Source organism: Rhinichthys klamathensis, unplaced genomic scaffold (assembly GCF_029890125.1).
Source record: "Rhinichthys klamathensis goyatoka isolate OS25496 unplaced genomic scaffold, OSU_Roscu_1.1 h1tg000040l_1, whole genome shotgun sequence".
NCBI classification, from domain to species: Eukaryota; Metazoa; Chordata; class Actinopteri; order Cypriniformes; family Leuciscidae; genus Rhinichthys; species Rhinichthys klamathensis.
This window is the reverse complement of record NW_026606587.1, coordinates 10,679,165-10,689,490: the sequence shown is the minus strand read 5'-3', so window position 1 is coordinate 10,689,490 and position 10,326 is coordinate 10,679,165. Positions and strand designations below refer to the sequence as shown.

The 10,326-nt window shown below is 40.5% G+C and overlaps 1 protein-coding gene across 2 annotated transcripts in view; it reads left to right on the top strand.

The window, feature by feature from the left end:
• The first annotated feature begins 588 nt into the window (after positions 1 to 588).
• opn7d (opsin 7, group member d) overlaps positions 589 to 10,326 on the top strand; it is a 100,100-nt gene continuing 90,362 nt past the window's right edge. Inside the window, exons 1-2 of one of the 2 annotated variants that reach the window (XM_056246834.1) lie at positions 589 to 850; positions 982 to 1,140. The gene's annotated coding sequence lies outside the window, so the exon portion shown is untranslated. Of the gene's footprint in view, positions 851 to 942; positions 1,141 to 10,326 lie in introns of those variants that run through there. The other variant, XM_056246835.1, reaches the window with a different exon arrangement.

Here is a 10,326-nt window from a genome sequence, read left to right as displayed (position 1 = left end):
AATAATAAAATATATATATATTTAAAATATTAAAATAATAATAATTTTCCTTAATTTTACTGTATTTTTGATCAGGTAAATGCAGCCTTGGTGAGACTTCTTTGAAAAACATTTAACAATCTTAACAACCCCCAACTTTTAAGTAATGCACTTTATTTTGTGATCTTTTTTGTTTATTATTATAGAATAGAATAGACTTTATTGTCCCATTTGTGGGAAATTTGTCTTGGACAACCATGACACGGCCAGTGCACAACATTGAACTTTTAATAACATAACATATAATGCATACAATAACACACAATAACTGAAGAAAATACTGCAACAATCCAAATAGTTTTGGCAATTGTCTATTTAATAATTTAACTGCTCTTGGCACCAAAGAATTTGTATAAGGATTTAATTTATACATCAACAACATGTTTATATATGGAATATGTTCATATGTATATATCCCATACTCATGTTAAACATAATGTGGCAGCAAAGATTGTCAAAAAAGATTTGTGCTAAGTTCAGGGAAAGTGTCTCTAAACCCAGTAGAAAGCGAGCGAATCAGAGAGACAGGAGGCAAAGGAAAGACATATAAAAGCAGAACGGTAGAAAAAAGGGGTGGACCCGGTGGAGAGACATGTATGATATATCTAGGATGAAAAGATACAGAGGGGGAGGGAAAACAGTGAGCGAGAGAGTAAGATTGAAAGTGAGAGAGACCATGCTGTTTAGGTAAACAACAAGCCTCAGTGTCTTTCTTTCCATGCTTGGACTGTCAGCGTTCTGGACTGAGCCACTCTTCATACGGGAAAAACATTGGAGAGAGAGAGTGTCTGTGTGTGTGCAGCCTGAATGAGTGAGTCAAGCCCAATGCACATCACACCTCTGCAATCGTCTGTCCGAACTGTCCTTACTCCTGTTTGGATGTGTGTGTGTGAGTGAGTATGGACCCACGTTTCTCCATCGGTGTGTCTGTATGCGTGTCAGACGCTGGCTTGCTCTGCGCAGTCTCTCCGAGCTCGTCTTGCGCTCTTTCTGCCTCAGTCTGAGGACCGACACATCCTCTCCCCTCTCGCTGCTGCTTTGCCCTGGATCACCTTTGGCCTCCATGAGTGCAACTGAGGAAATCCAGCCTCTCCCTGGAAGGTAAGCCAAACCTGGAGTGTCAGAAGAGCTTGCATGTGAGAATGTTTTATCATTGAAATCAGAGGCTTTTCCACTCAAAGTTCCTCTGGGACCAATTTTGGGATGCATTGGAGGGCTGGACACTTCAACGACCTTTCAGGGTTTCCCTGATGCAATTTGTCTGCTTTATTTGTTTTATGTGCAAAGCAAAAATAACCCCAAATTTAAGAGCTTGAATTATTGCATTGAAAATACACTTAAAAAAAAACCCCAGTAATATTACAATTTAAAATAAGAAAAATGTATTTAAAAATGTTAAAATGCCATTTATTCCAAGGCTGAATTTTCAGTGTCTTCATTGCTATTGTATGGAGTAGTATAAATGTATGTATACAGTGTGTGCAAGTGATTTATAACATGCATGAATGATTCTAAATTAATTGCTACTGTGTGAAGCCTAATCATTTTGGCCTTGTTCGGACCTTTAAAAATCCACAGAAAAATTATTTCAGTGTGGAAAGTTGTCGATAAAAAGGCATCACAAAACATTTAGGTTGTGGTTAATTTCCGAGACAATTCCTGTTGCAGCTTGTCTCGCAAATCTATTTATTTAATTATTTATTTATTTTTGTGTGCAATGACTTCCACATGACATGCTCCTTCAGATGAATGGACATTTTGGCATCTAGCCTGGACGTTGTGACAATGATGGCAAACTGCTCCCTGACTGCTGACGTGTGTGCGTCACCATCTCCTATCCCAATATACTTTGGGATTTATATTTAGCCAACAGTTGTTCAGAGCACAAAACCCTACTTGTATCCTGATCTAAATTATGTTTATGAGTGTGGTTATAGGCAAAGCAAATCTCTCTTGTCATAAGACAGAAGAGAGTAATTAGCTCTTCTAGAATCGAATGTCTTCCATTCAATAGACTTGTTTTGAAATACAAGCAACATGTGAATGTTCATACGAGTATACAAGTAATATAGGCTTTCAAATAATCAAATTTTACTAATACATATACTACATTTAAAATGTGATCTGTTATAGATTGAATTTATTTTAAGCACTTAATCGCCAAATTAATTACTGTAATATGATATTTTGTTACAAAATATTCTTAACAACTATTTAAAAAATGTATAAATGTGCAGTTTGGAAAAATAAAAGCAATTATTTTTACATTAATTATGTAAATATGCTGTTTACTTTTGGGATACATTTGTGGGTAACTGATAAGTAAAATAGACATTAACAGAAAATGCTTTTCAGCATCAAGACTGTTAAAATGTGTATGAAAATTCATGTATTTTAGGTGCTATAGTGACTCGAATAGTTCTGTGGTGTGACATTTAAAAAAAAAAAAAAAAAAAACGAAAATATTATACACTAACGTTCTAAAGTTTATGGTCAGGAAGATGTTTTTGAAAATCTCTTATGGTCACAAAGGCTGCATTTATTTGATCAAAAATACAGTAAAAACAGTAATGTGATGTATTACAATTTAAATAACAAGTTTTTGTTTATTTTAATATTTGTTAAAATGTATTTGTAATGTAAAAATGTTATTCTTGTAATGACAAAGTTACATTTTCAGCAGAAATCATATGCTGATTTGTTGCTCAAGAAACATTTTTTATTATCAATGCTGAATATAGAATATATATATTATAGTTCCCAATCTGATGTGGTGTCGAATTCTGACACTAGGGGTCGCACTTGGGAGCACCAAACACCTCTGATACTTCAGAAAAGGCCAATGAAAATTGCCGAGTGGAATTGCAGGCGGCACTAAAAGGAGCTTGCGCACAATTATTCAGATTTGTTCTTCGGAGCCGAGTGGTGTTAAAGCAATTGCTCTGCCATTTCACCTCTGCGAGGAAGCTGATTCGTCTGTCTATACGTTGCATCACAGCGGTCTCTCCCACTGACACAGATAATTGCAGAGAGTTCCCCTGAGTGCTTCAGCAAAAAAACAGTGCAGTTTCCTCTGAAAGAGCAAAACACAGACTAAGAGCGTCTTTTTAAAGATATCTTTCCACCTGTGTGTTTCTGGTTGGGGTTGATACCTGTAAGCCTCGGCAGCCACAAGCGCTGCCTCGTGTGTCTGGGTCGTTCACACGCTGATAAAGCTTTTGTGGATGGTTCATGTTGTAACTGTGAGACAGAGATGGGCACTCAAGTTAGAGACTTAGGACTCGAGTTAGGACTCGAGTCACATTTTAATAGACTTCAGACTTGACTCGTACTCGGCAAAAAGACTCGTGAATATTTAAAAAACGACTCAAGTCTTAAAGAAAGAATTTTGTGTGAAGAAATGGTTTTATAATATCTGCGTCACATATATTTCCCTACGTGTCACGGTAGTTCGGACCCTTGTCATAGAATTTTATTAGGCATGTCCGTATTTTGCCCGTAAACTCCGAAATGTCATAATAAAAGTCCAATGAAACATGACGGGGGCAAGCATACCATATGTTCTTTCATTTGGGTTTATTAACATGTCAATCGGCTAGATGCAAAGAATGGGAAAACCATTAAAGACACCGTAACAGCAGCTTCAAATTTTATGAGACATCGCATCCACAAAGGTTAGTCACATTACATATTATACTGTGGTGTAGCTGCATGGCTCATTTGGATTGCAAGCCTGTTAAAACATTAACAAAAAAAAAAAAAAACTAGCCTTTAAACCTAGCACCATGTTTTACTTTTATCAAACTTTTCGTAGTATATTCAGCTTTTCTCTCTCTTAAAGGGATAATTCACCCAAAAATGAAAATTAGCCCATGATTTACTCACCCTGAAGCCATCCTAGGTGTATATGACATTCTTCTTTCAGACAAATACAATCGGAGTTATATTTAAAAAATGCCCTGGCTTTTCAAGGCTTTATAAATGGAGTGAATGGGTGTCTGTCTTTGGAAGTTCATCAAAGTGCGTCTATTCATGATTAAAGTGCTCCACGCGGGGTTCAATAAAGGCCTTCTGAACTGAAGCGATGCGTTCGTGTAAGAAAAATATCCAGATTTAAAACTTTATCGACTAAAATAACTAGCTTCCGGTAGACGGCCATACGCATCGTTTTACGGCAAAAGAGTAACACTTGAACTTGACGCACAACGTAATGACGAATGCCGGCATTACTTGGGATATGACCAGGTTCAAATCCTTGAACTTGACACACCATGCGAGCTCAATCATGCAGTGGACAAGCTGTCACAGCAAGTGACACTCCAAGGAGAGTGGAGACTCTACCCCCAGGCAGTCCAGCTGATCTGGAGTCAATTCAGCAAAGCACAGGTAGATATGTTCGCATCCCAGGAATCCTCCCATTGCCCTCTGTGGTATTCCCTGACCAAGGCCCCTCGCTGTGGACGCACTGGAACACAGCTGGTCCTGGTTATGTGATTAAATATGTGTTTCCCCCAGTGAGCCTGTTTGCACAAAAGTTTTGTCAGAGAGGACAAAGAGGTTGCGCCGTGTTGGTTCTCAGAGCTTATGCTCCCGATGACAGCCCCTCGCTGGTGGATCCCTCTGAGGAAGGACCTCCTTTCTCAAGTACGGGGCACAATTTGGCACCAGCTCCCAGACCTCTAGAACCTCCACATCTGGCCCCTAGATGGGACTTGGAAGACTTGAGTGGGAAATCACCAGCAGTGATAGACACCATCAATCAGGCTAGAGCCCCCTTAGGCGAGCTATGGGACGAAGACGACGCTCCTGACTGCGCTAACTTCCATCAAGAGGGTGGGGGACCTGCAGGCATTCTCTTTCAGCGAAATGTGTCTTGAGTTAGGTCTGGCATACTCGTAATCCTGAGACCCTGACCAGGCTACGTGCCCAAAGTTCCCACTATCCACTTTAGGTGTCGTTTCTGTGTCCAGTATGCACCCTGCATATTTACTTGGACCGTACGCAGAGCTTTAGAGACTCTGAGCAGCTCTTTGTCTGTTTTGGGGGACAACAAAGGGGCAGGATGTCTTCAAACATGGATCGTGGATGCTATTGCCTTGGCATATCAGGCACAGGGAAACGTCCTGCCCCTTTGGAGTCCGAGCACATTCTCCTGGGCGCTAGCCAATGGCGCCTCTCTAACAGACATCTACAGAGTGACGGGCTGGGTGACACCCAATGCCTCTGCGAGTTTTTACAATCTCCAGGTCTTCTACTTGCACACAGCACCTTTATTCTCCATTAAGTACCCTAGTCAGCTCCCTGCGGCAGTCAAATTCGGCTTCGGAATTTGACGCCAGGCCCAGTACTCGTAATGCATGCCCTTTCGGTCAGCCTGTATACTGGATCTAGGTTCCCATATGTAGTGATACCCAGATGGTAATCCCATATGATGGATTGTCCATGATACGGTTTCCCTGATGGTAAACCTGTGACTTCCCCAAGGCAGAGCTCCGTCTCTGCCACCAGTCGTTCGTAGTAGTTCCCCCCTTTCATGTAGGGCCTATTGCGGAGACTTTTTTGTGTGGTGCTTCCTGGGTGTAAGTCCATGTGATGTATTCTCCACATACTAACCTCCCCATCTGGGAGGGAGAACGCTTCCTCAACGCTATGGTCTGCATCAGCTGTAGATCCCCCCCAAAAAAAAGAAGAACAGAAAGGGTCAAGGAAGTTCGGCTAAAACCCATTGCCATTGTAAGTACTGTCCTTCAGTCCCCGAATGGTACAAAGGACTACACGGCTTACAGGGCGCTGGTTAGGTTATGATGTGCACTCGTTACTCGGCACACAGTGGTTCGCCAACATATGCATCGCCAGAACTTCGTAACTCAGTTCAACAGTTGTGCCGTTTTCCATAGGAACCCCTGATGTCAGCATTGAACACCAAAGTGGCTGACAGATAGGGAATGTCTCGTTTACTATTGTAACCTCCATTCCTTGATGGAGGGAATGAGATGTGGTGTCCCTCCTGCCACAACGCTGAACTACCCGCTGGATGGCCAGGACACACTCTCGGCTCCAGCACAAACCTGAATGAGTGGATGCACGCTAGCTTCTTTTATACCTGTATGTCTGGAGGAGTGGCGCATGCAAATTCCACTCACCAATTATCGTTTTTTTTTTTTTTTTTTTAAGTATCAGAGGTGTTTGAGGCTACCAAGTGCGACCCTCAGTTTCAGAATTAGACACCACGTCTCATTCCCTCCATCAGGGAGTTACAATAGTAACCGAGACGTTTTCCTGCTTTATATTTTTTTGTGGAAACCATGATACATATTTTTTTCAGGAATATTTTTCAAAACAGTAATTTCAAAAGAACATTTAAAAATAGAAGTCTTTCATAATATTATAGTGTCCTTACTGTCACTTTAGATCAATTGAATGCATCCTTGCTGATTAAAAGTATTAATTTATTTTAATTTTTACTTACTGACCCCAAACTCTTAAATATATAAATTAAATGTACACTTTTGTAATAAAATGTATTTCCACATGACCAGGGCTGCTGTTGTTTCGGCTGTTTCATGTAATGTCACCACAGAATGATGCCATGAGCTTATTACAAGGACAGGCCCCCTGGAATAACCGGGGTTTGAGTGCCCTGCTCAAGGGCACAATGGTGTTGACTTATGGCTCACCTCTTGGGGGCATCGATCCAGAAATCTTCCAGTTTCCAGCCCTGAGCATTAACCACTGCAACACACCACCCCATTAGATACCCCAATTAGTGGGATCAGGGTTAATTTAGCCTGGACCACTGTCCACAGTTGATGATAACCGGATGTAGATTTTCACCACACATTGCTTTAAATTTGTGTTGAAAACCACTTTGTCTCATTAACCACACAGTCCTTTCCTAAATAGGTAATTATTGTGCTATTTGGCAAACACCAGATGTGTTTTTACATGATTATGTCCATTGTGCAATCCTCTCTGACTACTGGTTCGTCTTTATTTTGTTCTCTGCTACTGAACGCTGTGCACTTTTTAAAAAAAATAAAGGCTCCAAAAAGTGAGTTATGCAATGCAAAACTGATTCAACAGAAGATCCATTTGAAGTTTCCACAAAAAAAACATTCATTAAAGAGTTCTTAAAATAACTATTTTCTAGGACATTTTAATTATCTAAAGAACCTTATGCCATGGAAAGGATCGATGGATGTTAAAGGTTCTTCGCATGCCAGTAAAGAACCTTTATTTTTAAAAGTGTTGCTTCTTTAAAGTGATTGTCAGTCTCTCTGTGGTTTCTCTCAGAAGACTTCCTCTTGGTAGTGTCAAAGTCTGAAGGACAACCTCTTTAGGCAATGTCTATAGGTGATGTAGCTTCCACTTCGATTTGAACCAATGAACACTTTCTGTGAACTGAAATGTATGTTATTTATGGAAAATCACTGACTGAACAACACCAATGCAAACAGAAATTCACGTTTTAAGTCTATTTTCTGCACTGAAACCAAAATATACAGCTAAATTACAGTGTAGGATTTTAAATAATAAGAAACAACACTTTTAGTTAGAGATCATATTTTTTTTTAAAAGACGGAGGGCATGGTAGAAAAAAAACCTGAATAGATCTCCAACCAGCCAAATGACAGTTTCGGTTCAGTGGTGTGGAGACAAGGAGAACTCACTGTCCACTGACAAACACACAAACACGTGCTGGGGTACCTCTGGGTATTTATGGATGAAATAGTATCTGTTCTTACAGGCAGTGTGTGGGATAAATATTTGTTGTAATGGGCTTTCAGTTGCAGTAAGTGCTGCTGATTATATACATTAGGCTACATTGATGTTACTGATTTAAAACAATTGTGGGCTTCTGGGTAGAACTTACTAAGGGTTTGGCTATGTTTTGAATGGGATACTATAATGCCTACTGCATACTGCACAGTATAAACAGTATACTCCCTATAGGTTTTTTAGTGAAGCAGAGCCCAATATGCTACAATTAACATTTCAAATCATATTATACACTCACCGGCCACTTTATTAGGTACCCCATGCTAGTAACGGGTTGGATCCCCTTTTGCCTTCAGAACTGCCTCAATTCTTCGTGGCATAGATTCAACAAGGTGCTGGAAGCATTCCTCAGGGAGTTTGGTCCATATTGACATGATGGCATCACACAGTTGCCGCAGTTTTGTCGGCTGCACATCCATGATGCGAATCTCCCGTTCCACCACATCCCAAAGATGCTCTATTGGGTTGAGATCTGGTGACTGTGGAGGCCATTTTAGTATAGTGAACTCATTGTCATGTTCAAGAAACCAATTTGAAATGATTAGAGCTTTGTGACATGGTGGAAGTAGCCATCAGAGGATGGGTACATGGTGGCCATAAAGGGATGGACATGGTCAGAAACAATGCTCAGGTAGGCCGTGGCATTTAAACGATGCCCAATTGGCACTAAGGGGCCTAAAGTGTGCCAGGAAAACATCCCCCACACCATTACACCACCACCACCAGCCTGCACAGTGGTAACAAGGCATGATGGTTCCATGTTCTCATTCTGTTTACGCCAAATTCTAACTCTAACATCTGAATGTCTCAACAGAAATCGAGACTCATCAGACCAGGCAACATTTTTCCAGTCTTCAACTGTTCAATTTTGGTGAGCTCTTGCAAATTGTAGCCTCTTTTTCCTATTTGTAGTGGAGATGAGTGGTACCCGGTGGAGTCTTCTGCTGTTGTAGCCCATCCGCCTCAAGGTTGTGCGTGTTGTGGCTTCACAAATGCTTTGCTGCATACCTCGGTTGTAACGAGTGGTTATTTCAGTCACTGTTGCCCTTCTATCAGCTCGAACCAGTCTGGCCATTCTCCTCTGACCTCTGGCATCAACAAGGCATTTCCGCCCACAGAACTGCCGCTCACTGGATGTTTTTTCTTTATTCGGACCATTCTCTGTAAACCCTAGAGATGGTTGTGCGTGAAAATCCCAGTAGATTAGCAGTTTCTGAAATACTCAGACCAGCCCTTCTGGCACCAACAATCATGCCACGTTCAAAGTCACTCAAATCACCTTTCTTCCCCATACTGATGCTCGGTTTGAACTGCAGGAGATTGTCTTGACCATGTCTACATGCCTAAATGCACCGAGTTGCCGCCATGTGATTGGCTGCTTAGAAATTAAGTGTTAACGAGCAGTTGGACAGGTGTACCTAATAAAGTGGCCGGTGAGTGTATAATGTAGCTATGTTTCCATCAAAGTTGCTAATTTAAATCATTCAAAATATCAGAAAATTGCAAAAACAAATTATATAAAGCAGGGTTTCCATCCCATGTGTTCAAGAGAACAGGGAATATGAGCTAAATTAAAATATAGAACCGGAAGATGCTTTTATTAAATGTGATAAATTACAGGTGTAGATTGCAAAACAAAACACTCTGACTAACTTCTTGTTTGCTTGCAAATGTCAGTGGGTGCTTTATGTCTGAAGTGACGGAGTCAGACAGTTCTGGGACAGGCTTTAGCTCCGGCATGTCACAGTGACCAGAGGAACTTGAGATGCTTTGTGATGAAACATGGTCTAAAAATATTTTTCACAAATTTACAAAAAACACTCTGCATACAGCAAAAATAGTGTGTGCTATTCCGAAAATATAGCCTTTGAGTCTAACAGCTATGGAGTTTCTGCGTATGAACTCTGAAAATACGGCTCCATGAGGCCTAACACCTTAAATTATACCGTATCCTGATTTTAACTACTGTTAATGTCATATGATTATGATTCACTGCAACCTAATGCATGTTCCCTTCAGAAACTCCAATAAAGATTAAAAAAGACAATGAACAAAGATAGTATTCACTGGGAAGGCCCCCCTGGCTAAACAGTTCTGCTTGAGTGTGCTCATCTTTATGACGCCTTCAGGCTTGATTTGGTTAGATCAGGAGATAGTAGGGCTCAGAGACCTGTAGAGATCCACAGGGCTTGATGTGAGGGGGGGATGCGGGGATGCCCCACCCCTTGTTTAAAAAAAAAAAGACTAAAAGAATCCCCTCTGTAAATCCACCATCCCCATTATAGATTAATAGTATTGAGTATCTATAATGTAAAACTTGTCATGCAAATGAAACATAAAAATTTTCTAATAAACTATAAATGACAGCAATCGACCCATCAGAACTCAATATTGTAATGCGCTGCGCACAGTCAAGCATGTTTTCGTCATTAACAGATAGCCAAAGTGAGTTGATTGCTATGTGTGTTTATTTGTCTATGCATTTAGCTCGAAAGCAGCATTTTTGAT